General features: G+C 35.6%; 1 pseudogene; it reads left to right on the forward strand.

Moving 5' to 3' along the window:
* The first annotated feature begins 20,821 nt into the window (after positions 1–20,821).
* Positions 20,822–21,563, forward strand: LOC140507968 (bax inhibitor 1 pseudogene; annotated as a pseudogene).
* The last annotated feature ends 666 nt before the right edge of the window (positions 21,564–22,229 follow it).

Below are 22,229 nucleotides of genomic sequence, written 5' to 3' on the forward strand. Positions count from 1 at the left end.
AGGTAACTTTGGGTAAAATTTGTCATTGATGGAAAAATTAAGGTTTTAATGATAAATTTGATTTTATGATTGTTATTAAAGAAGGAACTAGAACAGGTATAGAAAGGCATGTAAGCCACTTAAGACTTCCCTCAAAAGATGTTCCATAGCCAATGTGAAATTATAGTCATATCTGAAACCTGGTTATTGAAACTTGATATTTTAAGATGCTATGGGACTATTAAGTGACTGTTCTTCTGAGTCTAACTCCAGGTATGGCTAGCAACAAAGGTGATCTGAGCCTCCAATCCATGATGCCCATAAGCCTGTGAGATGCTGGTATGAACTGAAAAAGGTGATCTCATGGGAAGGATAGGAGAGCGACTGTTCAGCCTGGGTTGAGGTAGGAGTCTTCTGACTCAATTTCTCCACTGACATCTGGCAGACTCTAAGCCTCACTGAGTGCAAGTTGACAATCTAGTCCTGCCTGGAACTGACATGAAGTTGGGGAGATATTGTTTCCCTGCAATGTCCCTACTCTTAGTGGCAATTTCCTAGAGTCAAAAGGTTTGTAAGCTTAATACTAGATCTATCAAATTGTAGATTGTTGGTAGGGGAGCATCCAAGGTCAAGTCAAAAATTAAGTTATTAGGTTTAGGACTTTAGACCAACAACAATAAGTTAGGGTCCATTAATTCTTAGTAATAGGGTGGAGGCAATTAGGTCAAGGGCTTATGAAGTTAGCATACATTGTTATTATTTGTGTCTCAGTTGGTTACTGTTAAAAAAAATCCATTTGGAATCTATATTGTAAATGCTTTAAAAGAAATATCGCCTGACCAAAAGTTGGAATTGTGTTATGTGATATGAACTATGTTAAAAATGAAAAATTAAAAAAAAAGAATAAGTACTCTGGAAAAAAAAAATTGTTTCTCAGCTTGCTGCTTCCTTCTCATCTTTGTTGCCATGGCTTTGTGCAAAATCTTTTCAATTTAATTTAATCAAAATAATCAATGTTGCATTTCACAATCTTCTCTGTCTCTTGTTTGGTCATAAATTCTTCCCTTCTCCATAGATCATAGATATGTTAACTTTTCCCTAGTTTAGTTTGCTCATAATATCAATCATTGTATCTAAATCATTTACCTATTTCAACTTTATTTTTGTAAATGGTATAAGATATTGGTCTATGCCTAGTTTCTGCCAAACCATTTTTCAAATTTCCCAGCAGTTTTTGTCAAATAGTGAGTTCTTATCCCAGAAGTTAGTTTTTAGTTTTATCAAACAGTAGATTACTATAGTCATTGACTACTCTGTTAGTTACTTGTGTACCTAATCTATTCCATTGATCCACTATTCTATTTCTTAGCCAGTACCAAGTAGCTTTGATGATTGCTGCTTTATAACACTATTTAAGGTATGGTATAGGTAGGCCACCTTCCATTGCCTTTCTTTTCACTAATTCCCTTGGCATTTCAAAACTGTTGTTTTTCCAGATGAGTGTTGGTATTATTTTTTCTAACTCTATAAAATATTTTTGGCAGTTTGATTTTTATGGCACTGAATAAGTAAATTAATTTAGGTAGAACTGTCATTTTTATTATATTACCTCAGCCTACACATGAGCAACTGACATTTTTACAATTATTTAGATCTGACCTTGTGTGAGAAGTGTTTTGTAATTGTGTTCATATGGTTCCTGGGTTTGTCTTGGCAGGTGGACTCGCAAATATTTTATAATATTTGCAGTAACTTTAAATGGAATTTCTCTTTCTGTCATTGTTTTTGGGCTTAGTTAGTAGTACATAGAAATGCCAATGATTTATATCCTGCAACTTCACTAAATTTGTTTATTATTTCAAGTAGTTTTTTACTTGATGCTCTGTGATTCTCTAAGTATACCATTATATCAGAGATTGATAGCTTTGTTTCTTCTTTACCTACTCTAATTCCTTCAATTTCTTTTTCTTCTCTTGTTGCTAAAGGTAACATTTCTAGTACAATATTGAATAACAATGTTGATAATGGACATCCTTATTTCACCCCAATCTAAGTGGAAATACTTCTAGCATATTCCCATGAAATATAATGCTTACTGATCACTTTAGATAGAATTTGCTGGTTTAAGGGAGAGTCCATTTATTCCTAGGTTCTCTAGTGTTTTTTGAAATACGAATGGGCGTTGTATTTTATCAAAAGCTTTTTCTGCATATGTTGAGATAATCATATGAATTCTGTTAGTTTTTGTTGCTGGTATGGTAAATTACCCTGCTAGTTTTCCTAATATTGATCTAATCTTGCATTCCTGGTAAAAATCCAAAGTGGTCATAGTGTATTATCTTCTAGATAAATTGCTGTAATCTCTTTGCTAATATTTTATTTACAATGTTTCATTGCATCCCATAAGTTTTGGAATGCTGTCTTATTTTTTCGGATAAAGTTGTTGATTGTTTTTGTGATTTGTTGTTTGACTGACATTCTTTCAGATTAGATTATTTAGTTTCTGATTACTTTCTAGTTTAGTCTCTCCATGGCCCCTTGTTACCTATAATTTTTTATTTTATCATGATCTAAAATGACACATTTAATATTTCTGCCTTTCTGCATTGGACTGTGAGGGTTTAATGCCTTAATACATGATCATTTTTTTGTGTAGGTGTTAGGTACTACCCATCATATGTATATTCCTTTATATCTCCATTCAATTTTCTCCAGAAGTCTACCATATCTAACTATTCTTTCCATTTACTTAATGTTTATTTATTTATTTTTAGTATTCAACATTCATTTCCACAAAATTTTGAGTTCCAAATTTTCTTCCCATCTCTTTCCTCCCCATCCAAAAATGCCATGCTTTCTGATTGCCCCTTCCCCCAGTCTGCCCTCCTTTCTATCACACCTCTCCCTTCTCTTATCTCCATCTTCTCTCTTTCCTTGTAGGGCAAGATAGATTTCTATACCCTCTTACCTGTATTTTTTATTTCCCAGTTGCATGCAAAAACAGTTCTTAAGATTCGTTCCTAAAACTTTGAGTTTCAGCTTCTCTCCCTTTCTTCTTCCCCACCCATCCTCACTGAGAAGGCAAACAACTCAATATAGGCTATATATGTGCAGTTTTGCAAGGACTTCCATAATAATCATGTTGTATAAGACTACTATATATTCCTCCATCTTATCTTGCCCCCCATTTATTCTGTTCTCTCTTTTGACCTTGTCACTCCTCAAAAGTGTTTACTTCTAAATACTACCTCCTCCCATTTGCTGTCCTTTCTATCATTCCCTCTCACTCCACTTATCCCCTTCTCCCCTACTTTTCTGTAGTGTAAGAGAGATTTTAATACCAAATTGAGTTTGAATGTTATTCCTTCCTTAAGCCAAATGTGATGAGAGTAAGCTTCACTGTTTCTCTCTCACCTCCCCCCTTTTCTCCTCCATTGAAAAAGTTTTTTCTTGCCTCTTTCATGAGAGATAACCTGCCACATTCCATTTCTCCCTTTCTCCTCCCAATACATTTCTCTCTCACTCCTTAATTTTATTTTTTTAGATATCATCCTTTCCTATTCAATTCACCCTGTGTTCTCTCCCTTCCTCTCTCTCTATCTCTCTCCCTCCCTCCGTCCCTCTCTCTCTCTCTCTTTCTCTCTCTCTCTCCACACACACACACACACACACACACACACACACACACACACACACACACACACACACTCTTCAAGAGTTGCTTCCTATCTTTGACTAGCTCTTTAAATGTCTCAGTTTAATTCAGTCATTTTATGTGGGACTCAAGGAAAATCCCTCACCCCTTTCCTTCTATTCCCCATATTTCCAATGAGATATTTCACTTTATCTTCTATTTTTTCATTCTTTTGGTGTTGTTTTGTAATGTCTTGGTTTCTCATAGAGTCATTAGCTTCCATCTGCTTCATTCGAATTTTTAAAGAATTATTTTCTTCAGTGAGCTTTTGAACCTACTTTTGCATTTGACTGTTTTTGCTTTTTAAAGTGTTCTTCTCCTCCTTGGCTTTTTCGATCTGTTTTTGCCAGTTGAGTTAGCCTATTTTTAAAAGTGTTATTTTCTTCAGCATTTTTTGGGGGTCTCCTTTAGCAAGCTGTTGACTTGCTTTTCATGATTTTCTTGCATCTCTCTCATTTCTCATCCTAATTTGTCCTCCACATCTCTTTCTTGATTTTCAAAATCATTTTGAGCTCTTCCATGACCTGAAACCACTGCACATTTATTATGGAGATTTTGGATGCAGAAGCCTTGACTTTTAGGTCTTCCTCTGATGGTATGCATTGTTCTTCCCCATCTGAAAGCATGAAAGAAAATACCTGTTTACCAAGCAGGTAGCCTTCTACAGTCTTTTTTTTTTTTTTTTTTGCTTTTTTGAGTTTTTTCCCAGGTAGTTACCTGACTTTTGAGTACTATGTCAAGAGGATGGTATACTCTAGGCACCTGTAAATTCAGTCTCTCCAAGGCAGCATAATTAAGGGAGAGGAGTTTACTCCTTTCTCTCCTGGCCCATGTTCTGTTCTGGGAGCAACCACAAGCACTATTCTGCCAGGATATGTGAGTAGAATTCCCTCTCCAGCACCTCCACCAACTCTACCACGTCAATGCTCCTCCTCACCCCAGAACTGCCACTCAGGGTTGAGACCCAGATCAGATCAGTTGTCCCAAGGTGTTTAAGCTGGGGACTCCAAAAATGGACTCTGTCACTATAGTAGCTGTTACTTGCAGGGGCAGACTGTGTTCTCTTCTTACCAAGGGGTAAGAGCTTTCTCACTGTCCTTTGACACTGTCTTTGATATTTGTGGGTTGAGAGACCTGGAAACCTCTGATGCTGATGGTGGCACCCTGAAGCCCAGTATGGTTCCTTTCCTGTCATGCTGCATGGCCAAGACTGGGCAGTACTCTGCTCTGTGCCCATCGTGATAGACCATTCCTATCAGCCTTCCAAGCTGTCTTGGCCTGGAAATCTCTTTCACTCTGTCATTTTGTGGCTTCTGCTGCTCTAGAATTTGTTTAGAGTCATTTTATACAAGCATTTTATGGATCGTTGGGTGTGAGCTTCTACAGGTTCATTCTTTTACTCTGCCATCTTGGCTCTGCCCGCAAATGACTGTTATGTCTGAGTTTTCTAAAATTCTATTCATCTCCTTTACTTCTTTCTGTTTATTGTGTGGTTAGATTTATCTAGTTCTGGGAAGGAAAAGTTGAAGCCCTCCACAAGTTTACTTTTGTTGCCTCATTCTTCCTGTAACTGCCTTAACTTCTCTTTTAAGAATTTGGATGCTCTACTACTTGGTGCATATATGTTTAGCAATAATACTGCTTCATTGTCTATGGTGCCTTTTAGGAGTATGCACTTTCCTCCCTTATCTCTTTTAGTTATATTAATTTTTGCTTTTGCTTTTTCTGAGATCAGGATTGCTATCCCTGCTTTTTTATTTTTATTTTTTACTTCAGGTAAAGGATAATATATTCTCATCCAGTCTTTTACTTTTGTTCACTCTGTAATTTTATGTTTCATATGTGTTTCTTATAAACAAAAATTGTAGCATTATGGTTTTTATCCACTCTGCTATTCTCTTCCATTTTATAGGAGAGTTCAACCCATTCACATTCACAATTATCATTACTAACTGTGTCTTTCTCTCCATTCTATTCCCCCCACCCCATTTATGCTTTTCTTTCCCCTTTCTCCCTTTCCCTCCTCACTAGAGTCTTGCTTCTGATCACTGCCTCCCTCAATCTATCCTCCCTTCTATCAGCCTCCCCTCTTTTGTTTCTCTTTTCCCTTACTACTCCTTCTATCCTTCTATCCACCCCTCCTTTTTTTTCTCTTTTCGCATCCTACTTCCTATAGAGTAAGTTTGATTTTTATACCTACATGGGTATATTATTCCCTCTTTGAGACAAATCTGATTAGAGTAAGGTTCACATAATGCACATCTCCCTCCCTTCTTTTCCTTTCATGTGATATAATTTACCCTTTTCTGCCTCCTCCTTTCTTCTTCTAGTGCAATACTTTTTCACTACTTAATTTTATTTTTTTTTAATCTTCTCATCAAAGTCAATTTATATCCACATCCTCTGTCTATGTATACCCCCTTCTAAATGTCATAATAAAGATGCAGTTCTCAAGGGTTACTAGTATCATTTTTCCATGTAGAGATATAAACAATTTGCCCTCATTGAATAGCATGTGTTTTGTTTTTCTTTCCTGTTTACCTTTTTATACTTCTCTTGAGTCTTGTATTTGAAGATAAAATTTTCTGTTGAGCTCTAGTTTTTTCATCAGGAAAGTTTGGCAATCCCCCTATTTCACTGCATGTCCATCTCCTCCCCTGAAAATTATGCTTAATTTCGCTGGGTTGTTGATCCTCAGTTGTAATCCAAGCTCCTTTGCCTTATGAAATGTCATATTCCAAGCCCTCTGCTATTTTAATGTACAAGCTTAAGATCCTGCATAATTCTGACTGTGGTTTCATGATATTTAAATTGTATCTTCCTGACTGATTTTCTCATTTTCTCTGACCGGATAATTTTGCAATTTGGCTACAATATTCCTTGGCATTTGAATTTTGCTATCTCTTTCAGGAGGTGATCAGTATGTTATTTAGATGTCTATTTTACCATCTGGTTCTAGGACCGTAGGACAGTTTTCCTTGATGATTTCTTGAAAGATTCTCTCCAGGATTTTTTTTTGACCATGGTTTTCAATAGACCAATAATTTTTATATTATCCCTTTTGAATCTGTTTTTTAAGTCAGTTGTTTTTCCAGTGAGGTATTTTACACTTTCTTCTTTTTTTCATTCTTTTGATTTTGTTTGATTGATTTTCAGTGTCTCATAGAGTGATTAGCTTCCACTTGCCCAGTTCTAATTTTTAATAAATTGTTTTCTTCTATTAAATTTTGTACCACCTTTTCCATTTGGCCCATTTTACTTTTTAAGTTCTTCTCTTCAGTGAGTTTTTGGGCCTCCTTTTTCATTTGACCAATTCTAGTTTTTAAGGAATCGTTTTCTTCAGTGTACTGTTTTTTCTATTTGGCAAATTGTATTTTTTTAAGAATTTGCTTTCTATGGTCAATTTTTGTCCTTCTTTTTCCAAGCTATTGACTCATTCTTGCATACTCCTCATTTCTTTTCTCAATTTTTCTTCTACTTCTCTTTATTTTTAAAGTCCTTGCTGAGTTCTTCTGAGAAGGATTTTTGGGTTTGAGACCAGTTCATATTCCCCTTTGAGGTTTCCACTGTGGGTTTATTGACCATATTGTCCTCTTTTTAATTTGTGCTTTAATCTTCCCTATCCCCATACTAAGAATCTTTGGTCAGTGTCTGTTTCTCCTTTTTGCTCATGGTGTTTACTTATTTCCTGGCTTTTAAAGTTAGGCTCTCCTACTGGAGCACAGGGGGCACTAATCCAAGTTTCTTGTGCTGGGGTCCAGGGATCTGGTGACTGGCTTTGTGTGCTGGGGCCTCAGGTGCTAGGAACTGGAGGCTGTAGGTGGCTGGTGGCTTACTTGGGGCTGAGCTGGAGCCAGCAACACTGAAGCTCTCAGGAGAAGGAAAGGCCTCAACCTTGAAGAATGCCTACTCACCTGGGCTGCTCTGAAGCACAGATGCTAGATGGTTTGGATACTGGAGGATGCCTGCCCTCCTGGAGTTGTGCTTCCTGGAGTTGTGCTGTATCATAGGTAGGTTTGGCTGCAGGAGTCTACCTGTTCCCTGCCTATGCCAAGGCACTCAGGGGGTCCTGGTCTTGTCATTAGCCTCTTGTACCACCCAAAGGCTCAAAATCTCCCACTGGTTTGCCAAGGTGGCTGGCTTATACTATTCCCGAGAGTGAGATGGACCTTTCCCATTAATCCCCCAAGCTTCACAGGTGAAACGACTGCTGCACCCTATCTTTCTGATACCTCAATTGTTCCAGGTTTTTCCCTGGGGTAATGTTCTCTGGGTCTTTTAGAGGTCAATAAAGGCATGTGGGAGTGATTCACTTCTTACTCAGCCATGTTGGCAGAGTTGGCAGAGTATTAAATGAGGTAATAGTTGTAAAGTGTTTAGCAAATTATTTGGCAAAAATTAAGCACTTAATAAATGCTTGATGCCTTTCCCACTGTATGTCATAAGCAAGACTTGAATTCTGGTCTTTCTAACTCAGAAACTAGCCCTCTTTTTACTATAAAATACTATTCTCAATACTCATCATATAGCCTAGGGTAAGGGAATATAAAAAAAAATAACAAATGAGAGAAAATCACTGTATGCCTATAAATATAGATTGCTATGAAAAACAAATAGGAAAAAGAATGAGGGAAAAGAAAATGTGACATTTCTACCAGAGCTACAGCCTATTTTCCTTAGAGTCTATTCTCATGAAATAGAAAACACATTATGTTTGAAGTCAGAGAACAGTTTCATATTACTCCTTTGTCACTACCTGTGTGACCCTTGGCAAATAACTTAAGTTCTCTGGGCCTAAACTCTAAAATGAAGGTGTTGGCCTAAATAATCTCTCAACTCCCTTTTGATTTAAAATTTATTGCCCCATGTTCTTATTTGAGGCCATAGGGATGTGAACATATGTTTATTTTTATAGTTCTATATGTGTTCAATGTAGTCTTTGGCAAAAGTCTTGAAAGTAAAAAAGTAAATTCCAGTGTTAGAATTATTATATGAACATTGACCAGGATTGCTTTTAGTACTCTAAATTTGGAAAGAGAAAAATAATGTTAAAGAAGTAGGCAATTTCTCTTTCCTCCTTTTCTTCTTCCCTTCCTCTATCCTTCCTGTTTCTCTTTTTTCTTCCATTCTTTTTTTAACTCTTCATTCATCTGTTCTTCCTTCCTTCTTTGTTTTTTCTTTCCTTCATTTCTTCCTTCCTTCTTTCCTTCCACCTCTCATTCCTTCTTTTTTTCTCCTTCCCTTTGAAAAGTGGGAATTAATTTTAAATTTTCCCTTTCAAGCAACAGAAAGATAAAGATCATATTTCACATTCACATTGAACTTTAAATTTTGAAATTTCTTTAGTCCCCAAATAAACATTAAAATATCTTTAGTATTCTACAAAAATTTAAAAAAACACATGAACTTTTATGTTTTTGAAACATGTTCAGTCATAAGCATTATTACAATGTGTTTTCAGGTTAGCCATGAATTAGCTAGCACATTCCTATTTTACAAACATCCTGTTTTCCCACTTTTCTCTGATGCCTTTTTTTTTCTTGGAAGGATTCATATTAGTAAGTTTACTCTCACCATCCATTTCCAAACAGTGGCAGTAAAACTTGTTATTAAATTATTATATTTCTATTAATTATTGATCTGGCAATTTTCTGACATGTTTCATTTGGTTATGGCAGTCTTGTCTCCATTCAGATGACTTCCCTGGGGTTTTTGGTGTTCTCTTCCTGAGGAGCACCTCATCCCTCTTCTTATGCTTCTGTCCAATAATAGTTCATTAATACATATAGTGCAGGACTCTCTTCAGGACAAGTGCAATGGTAGAGGTAGATTAAGTGTCTAGATTAGAGGTTGATTGGTTGATTGTTGTCCTTCATCTTCAAAGAGGACCAAAATGACATCACCATGATGAAGTGAAAGTTCAGTGTATCCAACTGTGGCTGATCAGACCAATGAAAGCTTGGAATGCTCTACCACAGGTTGGGCACAGATAGTCTGTATGAATATTTGGGGTGGATATTCCAAATTTGCACATCCTGTGTTTACTTTGTGCTGTCTCATTTCTGCTTTCCTCAAAGAGCACCCTCTCTGGTGCACGTCCACCATACTCAGTGGTCCCGTGTGAGTATCTCCCATGTTGCACAGTCAAATCCAAAGTTCCTGAGAGAGACCATGAGAGTATCCTTGTATCACTTCCTCTGGCCACCATGTGATCACCTGCTCCATGCGAGTTCTTCATAAAATAGTCTTTTTGGCAAGCATACATTTTGCATTCAAACAACATGGCCAGTCCATTGGAGTTGCACTCTCTGAAGCAAAGTTTAAATGTGTGACAGTTCAGCTCGAGCAAGTACTTCAGTTTCTGGTATCTTGTCCTGCCAGATGATCCTCAGAATCTTCCTAAGATAGTTCAAATGAAAGCGATTCAGTTTACTGGCATGGTGCTGGTAGACTGTCCATGTTTCACAAGCCTATAACAATGAGGTCAGAGGTGTCTAGATTAGAGGTAGCACCCAAACAAAAACTTACTCAGAGTAGCAATTAGAACTTAAGAAGAGAAGAATTCAAACCTTGTCTAGAAAATTCAAACCTGACTGAATTTTTTTCCCCTGGGATCCTTGACCAAAGTAATCTGTGTGTATGTCAACCCAATAGCAATGATATCTACCCAAATTTTACTCTGAGAGAAAGCAAGTGCTCTCTTTGATGCTCTGTGAAGCCAGTTGTTGCCATAAAGCGTATGTTCACCATTTTCCAAATCCATGAACAAATATTGTTAACTTATGTTAGCAATTATGAGACATGCAAAAGAAGTTCAAGATAAATCTTCCCTAATGGGGAGGGATCTGCCTATTGATTATACAACATTTACACAACTGAAATCATGAGAAAATAATATAAATCAATAGGTAATTCTGTGAAAAATGTGTCAGGTACACATCATATTATGGGAGTTCAGGGAGAAGAGAAGGTGCAGGCTGGAGTAGGGAAGGAAGAAACTATATTTAGACTAAACCTGAAATAATGTGTAGACTACATAGAAGTGTGGTAGTGGGTAAAGGAGTGTATGCCAAAGAAATAAAGGTTTAGACTGCACTAGAAAATGCAATTTCACAAATTAGGCACCTGTAAGAATGCTCTGATAATGAAGACATGATTTCTGAAGATTTTTGAGGAGAGGTAAATGAGACAAACAATTAGAATGAACTAGTAGCAAAGCAAAAAGCTAATCTAATTAGAGCTCCAATTTCTATCTACTAAACAGGTTTATCTAACTGCTATTGGAATCTCAAACTCATCATGCTCAAGATTAATCTTTAATCTTGGGAATGATTAAATATTTTGCCTTTTCTCCCAAACTCACTCCTTACTTATCCAAACTAATCCTAATTTATTTGGAGTCACCCCTAACCTCTCAGAAACACAGGTCCTCAAATTTAGGAGAATAATTAAAGGCATAAGTATACTTGTAACACCCAAATTATTGTAGTAGAGAAAAGCTGTCTTCAAGACAGTTGGTCTTATAATTAGAAGTAGTTTTTAGTCTTGACCTTTCCATTCACAAGCTCTTGTGACCTAAAACTAATCAGTTCATGCCTTTGTCTCATTTGACTCAACCATAATTTAGGTAATAATACATTTATCATTACTTTGCTCAAAGGTTTGTTGCTATGTGACTTCTTTGTGAAATTTTAAATGCAATACAAATGCGTTTTCAATATTTTCATAGCTTACGACAATAGCATACTGACTAGAATCCTGGGGACCTAGTAATTGCAGAAAATTTCTTCAGGGTTTGAGATCTTCTAATATATGTGAACTTACTCCACTGTAAGCTCCATAAGGGTATGAATCCTTTGAGCTGAACTTTTCTATTTTCCCCAGGACTTAGGTAAATGTTCTATACAAAGAAAATACTTAAGAAAATTTTGTTGAATGAAGAGAAGCAACATGATATGGTGGATAGGGAACTGGTCATTAGATCAAGAAGGCTTGGCTTCAAATTCCCTCTAATACATACTGTTACAAACCCCCCTAAGGGTTCTTTGCAATCCTCTAAGACTCTAAGTTTCAAATAACATGCTAACTTGAAATGGTAGTGAGGTAGCTTCCTCATCTGAGAGTTTCTTATATAAAAACAATCACTTCTTAACTTAATCTTTATTGAATTAAAATAAATTGCATCTTATGGTCAATTTGTGGTATGTGCTAATTTTCACTTATTCCAGGTACCACATGCAGAGATTTCTAGGAGCTAGAATAGGTTGAGCTATAATACTTTTTCAATATGGAGGAACCTGAGGATATATTTGTATTAATATGTGCTGATTTGGGTTTCCCTTGTGTGTCAGAAAAGAGAAGAAAGAGAAAGAAGAAAAAATTATTTTATGTAATTGATATTTTTTCTACTTGATAATTTCATATTTCTAATCCATCAGCAAATTATGAAACATATCTTTCAGTATGAAAAGCATTTTCAGCATCAAATAAATATACTCATAAGAGAAGTTATCTCTAGAGGAAGCCTCTTTAACATTAGAAAAGAGCTGTTTCAATCTCCTTTGATTTGACTAATGCCTTCAGAAATTTAAAAAAAAAAACATTTAATGAGGTACATCAAATATGTCAATGTGTTATTGGGGGTTTCCCCTTTTTTAATGTAATGATGCAAATCACTTTGAAAAGAAATGCACTTTGTTGCATCACTATTTGACATATTTGTTAAGGAAGGATAAACTGTATCCACCATATTTAGTGCCCCATGTCTTCCTTTCACAAAATTAAAATGCTTCTATAATTTGAATATTTCACCATATTTTGAGCCTTCAGTGCATTATTAACATTAAAATAACCTTTTCATACAGGCTATATGCCCCTAATTAAGTGCTGACCATTTTTATTAGATGGCAGATGTCTTTCCCATCTGGATAATCTCTCTTTCCTTCTGTCCTTCCATTTCTCTATGTAAATCATATCTCCTTAAATGCTTTTCCTAAGATATGTAAAGTGAGAGATTAAAATCAGTAGAAAGATAAACATTTAAAAGAAAATATGCCAAACAGAAAACAGCATTTTATTTAATTTAGTACTCTGGCATATGTAGCAGAATTAGATAAATTGCTTAATAATTAATAAGTTTAATGGTTCAATCAATAGTCACATGCAAGCTCCTTTATTCTGATAGTATGAAATTGATAAAAAAAAATGTACCAAACATTTTTGTTACATCACCTAAAGGAAAATGACCCCAGTGTTGGTAGTAAATACAATTCTTAATGAAATTTTTTTTCAATTCATCTATTAATATTATGCATTCAATATAATGTTTAGTAACCATTGTTCAATTGATAAATATATGCACATACATACACACATATTTAAGCATTGTTTCTTTCTTTCTGAACAATAGGCAACATCCTTTGGGAGAATTTGCTGGGAACTGTTAATTGTCCTTGCTTGAAAGAGAAGATAGTAGCAAGATAGAGAAAGAGAAGCCTATCTAGGAATCATCTAGACAGAAGAGCTATTGGTGAAAAAACAGCATAGCATACAGTGCTGATGTAAAAAAGCATACTCCAAATACTCTCTTATTTGTGGTCTAGTAATGGTTCATAATTAAATGTAATAAATTATAACTAACTGAATCAAAACCAAAAGTATCAGAATATACATGAGCAACCTAAATACATGGTTTACAAAATCATTCATTTTAAAGTTTATATTATAACAGGCATCAATAGAATGTGTATTATCTTTCTGGTTACTTACCATTCATGAAGAAAATAAAAGGCTTGATTTTCTGCTCCTACATTAATTTGAATTGATTTTTTTCTGAATCAACAATGCTGAATGCTTTCACGATTCAAAGGCACATGATTTTTCTTTCTTTTGACTTCTGTTTGACTAGTGAAAAGACTTTGGGTTCAGGAATTACAACATACTGCTTCTGCTTTCTGAGAATCAGAATAGCCAAGCAGACTGCACATTTGCCCGTTTTATTTAAGGGGATTCTCTTCACAAAGCCATGGTAAGCAATGAAATTATCAAAAATTCCAAATCGGTTCTGTGCAGTACACTTTGGCTGCCACAGTGACCATGAAGAATGGCTGAAAAGGGTAAAGAGTATGTTAAGACTGTCATAGTTTTCAGACTGCCTATAACCATTAATTTAACAGAGGACACTTGACATGAGATTTCAGCCATGGACTAATGAATAAAAATACTACTGGAGGAATTGCATTCTATCCATCTAGGTACTTCATAAATAAAACTAAAAGTCAAAAGAAAGTTGCAACAAAAGAGAAGAAAGGCTTAGAGGTTCACCAAATTAAAGGAGTTGGCACAGGTAGCTTGATCATTTTAGGATAGGTAATGAAAAAACATCACTTCATAGAAGATTTGTTCATCTTACATAGCAAGTCTCAAGATAAATATTTACATAGAAACCATTATGAAAGCAGATGGAGCTTTGGTAGTAGCTACTGAAGGTGGATGAAGAATAAAGAAATGCTATGAAAAAACAAGAATGTCTCAAAGAAAGCAACATATATTGTGGGATATGGAGACATAAATGGTAAATTAAAGATGGCAACAAAACCACATTGGAGAATTCAAATCACAAACAAAGAATGAGAGAATAGGCTTACCAATTACAGAAAAGCTCATTATAAATAATTGCTACAAGAAAACAATTAGGTTATGTTGGACATGATAAACACTGATTACGATCTAAAAATAAAATGAAATTGATTCTATTTTATTGGCCAGGAAAAGACTCTTTATTTAATATAGAAGTCATTCCTATATCTATTGTCTTGAGTATGGTCAAACCACTTTCTTGCCAGGGCAAAGATAAAAGTTAGTTCAAAATTCAAAAAATAGATGAAGATGATAGAACAAACTAGTTCAACCTGATCTGCTAACAAAGTTATTGGTGCCAAAAACAATGCTATAAAGATAGCAGAAAGGGTATTTATATCAATCACAGTACTTTGATAGCAGATATTTAAGCTATGTTAATTAATCACAGTATTGAAGAAATCAAAAGAATCTGCCATCCAACTCTCACATGTGATTCAAAGAAGCTGTAGAATATATAGAAGTCACATTTCAATAAACAATTTCACCAGATGGGCTAGGTTTTGTCTAGTTTTCACTAGGTTGAGGATAATGGACAGGTCTCAAACCTATAAGTTAGTTAGGGAGTTGTCTACCCCAAGCATGTGAAGAATTCCCCAAGTGGAATGAGTGAATGAAAACAATTTGTTCCAATGACCATAAGGTGACTGAAGCAAGCACTGTGAAACACTTAGACTTTGGTTATACATAGAAGATGCCAAGGCTATCCGCTATATCCTGGGGTATTAGCAGTCATCTTGACTTCTGTCTTGCCACTGGAGTTTGATGACATTTTCACAAGTCTGCTTTAGTTAAATCCAAGATATGCCTGAGCTGAAAGACACCACCCACATCATTTTACCATTTTCACTAAACTCAAAGTGCTGTGGTGATAGGCGAGTGACAAAGGAGCAGATGCAGATACACTGAAGCTATAATTCTAACTCTACAGACAAGCAACTCAGGCCATAGACTCATTTTCTTACTGGATTGAAGCAACCCCCGGGTATCTGAGAAGCCTTTTGAAAGGAATGCATTGCCCACTCCTAGCATAAGAAAGGGGTTAGAAATTTAGAACCGTAAAAGTTGTCTGCTTCACCCAGCCATGAGCTGCTTACAGTAGTAGGTGGAGATCCTACTCTGTGGTCAAAATACAAAAAAAAAAGGACAAAAACTAAAGAAAGTATCATATCAAATAATTGTCTGGAGCAAAACAAGGCTGACAAATAAAGACCAGTTTACTGAAATGAGAGCTGGATACACACTTTTGTGGAGTGGTCACCATGATGTGTTGTACCATGTAGCTGGTGTTGGTTTTGCAATCAGAATGAATCTAGTCAACAAGCTTGTTTATCTCACCCAAGGAATGAGCACCAGGCTCAAGACAATACAATTGCCACTTTCAGGAAAGTGCCACATCGTCATCATCAGCACATATGCTCCTACCATGACAAACTCCAATGAGGACAAAGAAAAATTTTATGATGACTTAGTGACCCTCATCATCAAAGTGCCAAAAGAGAGCAAACTTCTCATTCTGATGACTTCAGCATCAGAGCTGGCACAGACAATCAGACATGGCTGAGAGTCTTTGGGAGAGACAGAGTTGGAAACAGCAATAGAAACAATCACTCAGTACTGAAGACTTCTATGAATCATGATTTTCTCATCACTAACACTGTCTTCTATTTTCCTAAATCCAATAATACTTTATACATGTACCCTCAAAGCAAACATTGGCACTTAATAGACTGACATTGTAAGGAGAGGAGATAGACAGATGAGAGAGTGACTTATTCTCTCCAAGATAAACATTCACCATCAACACAAATGGCTGCCCCAAGGCAAGATGACTACCAGAAAACTTAATGTCAACAGATTAGGACACTTTTTTAAGTGTGAGCAGTTTGTTGCTAACTTGGAGGGAAAGGTGAGCCAACATATGGTTGGTGACATTGGAGAAGGAATAGAGTGGGCAGCTTTGAGAGATTTTGTGTACAGTACCACATTTACTCATCTGAGCTAGAACAGTCAAAAACATTAAGATTGGTTTGACAAGAATGATGGGGAAATTCAGAAGCTGTTAAATTTAAAATAAGACTCCATAAGGTTTACCAGAAGGCTAGCTTAACTGTCTATAAGTATGCAGCATTTAATGCCACCAAAAGTAAAATGCAATTGAAGTTTAAAGGGATGCAGGATTCTTGGTTAAGTAAGAAAGATGAAATTCATTTTTATACTGATCATCATAATCCAAAGCACTTTTATGATTCTGTAAAGGCTATCTATGGGTCAAATGCTTATGTTGCATCTCAACTATCAACCCTCTCCAGTCATGAAGAATTGGACATGACTGAAATGAGTGAACAATAACAAGCTCTCAAGGAACTTACAATCTAAGGAGAGAGATGCCATGCAAATAGACATCTGCAAACAAGCAATGTGCAGGATAATTAGGAAATAATGAACAGAGGGAAGACACTAGAATTAGGAAGTGTTTGGGAAGGCTTCTTGTAAAGATGGAATTTTAGTTGAGTCTTAAAGGAAGTCAGGGTGGTCAGCAGTTAAGAAAAAGGAAGGAGAGTGTTTCAAGAATGGAGGACAGCCAGAGAATATTCTGGAAGCCAAGAGATAGAGTGAATTGTAATTATCAGGATCAAAATAAGAGACAAATTGAATCCAAAAAAAAATGTATATGGCTCCTTTACACTGAGGATATGAAGAAAAAAATGAAAAAAATTGTTATCTATAAAGAGTTTGCACTATAAGCAGGCAGGGGGAAGAATAAGTTAGAAGAGGTGGCAGTGAAAGACATTTAAAGGATACAACATGTAAACAATTTATATATATATATGTTATATAAATATATGTGCATATATATGTATGTGTGTATACATATACATACATATATGTATATGTATACACACATAGAAATAAATTACAGGAGAAAGGGTGCAGGTTTAATATAAAGGTCAGTTTCTTAAAAATGGAACATGGTTCTAGAAGGCACTAATAGAAAATAAAAAAGGATAAGAGCACTAGAGAGATGGGATAGGCATATTGGGTAGGAGTGAATGGAGGGGAGTGTTTAGTCAGGAAGTCTATGGGTTAGAACCACAAGGGTACTGATAGAATCAAAGAAAAGTGGATAGCCACACAGTAATGAGTTAATGATGATTTAACTATGTCCTGAGGTAGAAGCAAAAAAGAGAGGTGGGAAATCTATATGATAACAAGACAGATGGAAAATCTGAGCTTCCATTTGATGGTCAGCTCTTACAATACTTGAGTTCTGGCTTGGATGGTTATAGAGAAGTGAGGCACATTGGAAGTACTCATCCTTCAATTCTCAATCAAGTCTACTCTACCTTAGAATTCATGCCAATGCTGATAGGATCATTTCTCTTTGTGTATGTGTGTGTGTGTGTGTGTGTGTGTGTGTGTGTGTATGTGTTGTGAAATGGAGGCACTCAAGAGGGTCTTTGGATCTGGATTATAGTGGGGAAAGCCATCAGAACAAAGATTTTCCTGAGTAAGCATGTTGTATATAACATCTATGAGTTCTGTCTTTTCCCTGGCAAGTAAAGAATTAATTCAAATCCTCACTTTGACTGGAAACAATGACAGAATTTTCACGTTCTAAGATTATAGTTACTGGAGAACATTTTGAAGACAGTCTGGCCTTCTTCCATTAGCATCTGTATGCTAGAATCTATTCTTACCCACAGAAAAATGCTGGTATAGACCTGAGATTAGATTTATTTTCTTAATCAGGAAGTTCAGTCTTATTCACTTAACATTATGTCCTTTTTCAGTTATTGTGACAGAAATCCTAGTTTCTGTTTAAAAACAAGAAGAAATAAAAACTTTCCTCTTAATCAGACCTATTAAAAAATGGAATGAGCCACTTCTGAAAGCTCAGAGTTCCATTCACTACTAGAGCATTCACATTAAGGCTGGGCAGTTATTTGTTTTGGAAGGTAAAGCAGGCATTCAGACTTCAGGCAAGCATTGAACTAGGTTACCTCAGAGGTCATTTACTATACTGAGCTTCTAGTATTCAATTTCTTATGGAAAAAAAGTGTGTCTCAGAATCAGGAACACTTGGATACAAGTCTCTGACACAAGTTGATTGCGTGACCCTCAAAAATGAAATTTTTTCAGAACTCCAGGCAATTCTCTAAGACTAAGTTGAAGAGAAGGTGCAGGATTGTATTGCTTGAAGGAATTTCCTAAACCTGGAAGTAACCATTTCAGTGAAGTCAAAGATTCAGTCAGTATCACTATTCCTCTGGTTTGGGATTAAACCTGAGTCCATGAATAGAAAAGTAATATAAAAAGAAAATCCTAATTTAAAATATCATGCCCTGGATAGCAACAGTTATTTGCCTATGAGAGAGAGATCAAGAAAAAAAAGAACTTCACTCAGTATTGGGTTGCTAATTCCCACTCTTTCTACCACTCCAAATCATGGAAACAATATTTCTTCTTTTCTTTAAACATTTTCAATAGGTCAAAAAACTCATATTTTAAGTTATTTCTGAATCCAATTTATTATGGACAACTGCCATAGTCCTGGAAAACTATTTATCGTTTGCTAGGTCTCTTCACATAATTTTGACAGGGGATGGACTTTTAATGTCTCAACACTAAAGGGAATCCCAAAACACATGACCAAAACTTCACTGCTGGAAAAAGTAATGATTCTGTCCAAAATAATTGAAGAAACTTAATTTCCCTGTCCATGTGAATCAATGTCCATTGCATTGTCCGATGGATAAATAGACCAATGAAAGTACACTGTGTGCTTTTAGAATGTGTCTGTGTCCTGAAACTTGAACAAAAAAAATCACTCAGTTTGGACATGAGTCATTTAACCCAGTTGTGACTGTTTTTTCAGGTTCAAAATTGAATACAAGGAAAGGTTATTCTTATCTTCCTAAGAAGCTAGTGATGTCTCAGATTAACATTTATTTACTTGCTGCTTCTTCCACTGAGTTGAATCAGTCAGGTATGACTTAAAAGATTGTGAAAAGAATACTAGTAGAATTTTTGTAAGGATTTCTGGGTTTCTGCACTGTAACAACAAGGTTCTCAGATTTTTATAAGTCCATTTAATAAGACTAGACTATGCAGATAGTGTCATCTATTTTCAACATCAGAAAAAAGTTTGTAAAAATAAAACTGACATGCTTTGCCACTAAAGCCCACCCTTTTACTATCAGACATACATATGCACATATAAAACCTAAACTCAGTCCCTAAAAGATGATAAAGGAAATTCTGATCATTTGGACATTCTTACTAAAATGGTTTAGATCTTAGCATGCTGTATCTGGAAGAGACATTAGAGAAAATCACCCCAAACTTTTTGTTTAACAAATGAGGAAATTCAGTCCTGGAAAATTAGGTGACTTGCCCAAGATTGCATAGAAGTTAATGGCAGGCCTAAGATTATAACTCCAGGCTACCATTCCAATTTTCTTTTCATTTTGTGATACTCCCTATTTTTGGTACTGACCTAGATATTACTGAGATCAATAGAATGATATAAAAAGTCCTTCCAGAATCTAGTTTTCTGCTTATCACACACAACTTCATTTTGCTCCAGTTGAATATGTTTTAATACATAGTACACATGCTGGACTACTTACCCCCTGCCCCCTACTTTGTCCCTCCACTTAAAGACTGGAAGAAGAGCGAGGGATTACTAATTACTTTCAGATTCAAAGGTATTTTGTGGTTTCTACTTCTAAAATTTTTAGTTCAAGAGTTGCACTAGTTAATTAACCTTTAATGGTCAGGTACCAAACACAGTTAGCTAAAACAAAATAATTTACTAGATTGGCACAGTAAGAATAGTTGCTACAAATTTCTACTCTTCTCCCTTAAATCTATGGTATATTCCTTTGAGCAGGCCATCAATTAACTCCTTAAGGAAAAATCCCCAGGACCAGAAGGATACACCAGTAGATTCTAGCAAACATTTAAAGAGCAATTAATTCACATACCACATAAACTATTTGGAAAAATAGGCAAAGGAGTCCTACCAAATTCCTTTTATGATACAAATATGGTGCTGACACCTAAACTAGGAACAGTGAAAACTGAGAAAGAAAAGTATAGACCAATTTCCCTAATGAATACTGACGCAAACATTTTAGATTAAATTCTACCAAGGAGATTATGGTAATATCACAGGGATCATATGCTATGACCAAGTAGGATTTATTCTAGCAATGTAGAGATGGTTCAATATTAGGAAAACTATCAGGGTAATTGACCATATCAATGACAAAAATGCCAGAAATGATATGATTGTTAAATAGATGCAGAAAAAGCTCTTGACAAAATACAAGACCCATTCCTATTAAAAAAACAAAAAACAAAAAAACAACAACAACACTAGAGACTATAGGAATATAGGTTTCTTAAAGTGATAAGTAATATCTGTCTATAACCATGAGTATGCATTATCTGTAATGGGGATAAGCTATAAATCTTTCAAATAAAATCTGGAGTAAAGCAAGGATGCCCACTACGACCCCTATATTATTCAGTATTACACTAGAAATGCTAGTTATAGAAATAAGAAAAGGAAAGCTAATGTTGCTGATGGCAACCCCACGCAGTCATGAAATTGAGCAAAAGAGACTGGATTTGCTTTCCTTACAGGAAATGGTTTGAGTCCTGTCCTGAACTTATGGATTGCCATCAATCTCAGCATCATTCCCACCTCCTTCCTTGGCACAGCAATGATTTTCAGTTGCTTCTCTTTGAGTAGACTCCATGCTGGGCATAACAGCTACCTCCTCCTAGGAAGTACATTGATGTCAGTCACAAGCCTGATTCTGTTTACTTCTCTAGGGAGTCTCTTCTTTGGATCTTTTTGGCTTTTCCAGGCAAATCTGTATGTGAGACTGGTGATCATGTATGACTTTGTCCTTTTCAATACTCAATTTATAGTTGAAAAAGCCGAGAATGGAGATAAAATTACATAAGTCACTGTGTTGACCTCTTCCTGCACTTTGTCACCCTCTTCCAGAAATTAATGATGATTCCAGCAATGAACAAAAGGGACAAAATGAAGGAGAAAATAAGACAACTGTTCAGATGTTCCCTCTTTGGCTACTTTCCTTCATCCTTTCATTTCCTCTTTGCTCACATTACAGGAGCATGTTGTGTGACAATGAAAAGTATCAGAAAAAAAGAAAGTAAGAGAATTAGAGTAGGCCATAAAGAAATAAGCTACCACTTGTTGCAAGTGATATGATAGTGTACTTTGGAGACTCTTACAGGATCAACTAAAAAGCTAATTGAAAAAATGAGCAACTTTAGCAAAACTGCAGAATACGTAATAAACCCACATAAATCATCAGTCTTTCTACATATTACCAACAAAATCCTATAGCCAAAGATAGAAAGAGAAATTTCTTTTAAAATAACTGGGGACAATTTAAAATACTTAAGATTCTTCCTACCAAGAAAATCCAGGAACTATATGTACTCATTTACAAACTACTTTTCACACAAATAAAGTTGAGGCTAAAGCACAGGAAAAATATTGATTCCTCATAGCCAATATAATACAAAACCAATATAATACAAAAGACCAAGCCAATATAATACAAAATGATAATTTGACATAAATTAATTTACTTATTCAGTGTCATAACAATCAAATTACAAAAATATATTTTATAGAACTAGAAAAAGTAATAAAAAAAATTCATCTGAAAGAAAAAGTGTCAGGAATATCAAGAGAATCAATGAAAAAATATATAATGGAAGGCGACCTCTCAATGCCATATCTCAAACCATATTTTAATGTGGTAATCACCAAAACTATCTGATACTGGCTAAGAAATAGAGTGATTGATCAGCAGAATACATTAGATATATCAGGCAGAATAGTAAATAATCATAGTAACCTAGTGTT

Source organism: Notamacropus eugenii, chromosome 5 (assembly GCF_028372415.1).
Source record: "Notamacropus eugenii isolate mMacEug1 chromosome 5, mMacEug1.pri_v2, whole genome shotgun sequence".
Taxonomy (NCBI): Eukaryota; Metazoa; Chordata; class Mammalia; order Diprotodontia; family Macropodidae; genus Notamacropus; species Notamacropus eugenii.